Source organism: Triticum aestivum, chromosome 3D (genome assembly GCF_018294505.1).
Source record: "Triticum aestivum cultivar Chinese Spring chromosome 3D, IWGSC CS RefSeq v2.1, whole genome shotgun sequence".
Taxonomy (NCBI): Eukaryota; Viridiplantae; Streptophyta; class Magnoliopsida; order Poales; family Poaceae; genus Triticum; species Triticum aestivum.
The window spans coordinates 424,717,397-424,717,644 of NC_057802.1; positions in this window are offsets into that span (position 1 = coordinate 424,717,397).

Consider the following 248-nt stretch of genomic DNA (forward strand, 5'->3'; position numbering starts at 1 on the left):
CGCCCGCCGGCGCCCGCCGCCCCCGCCGGCGACCCCCACCTCCGGCCCCCCTCGCCGGCCGTCGCCCCTCCGGCTTCCTCTTCCTCCCGCCGGCGAACGCCATCGGCCCGAGCCCGAGCTCGAGCGAGCAACGCTCGATCCAGATCCAACTCTCTGTACGTTGACTTTCTCGCGACCCGTTTTTTTCTCCAAGTCACTAAGAGTTCTCAGTATGTGCTCCTGTTCGAGATGCGATAACTCCGTGCATG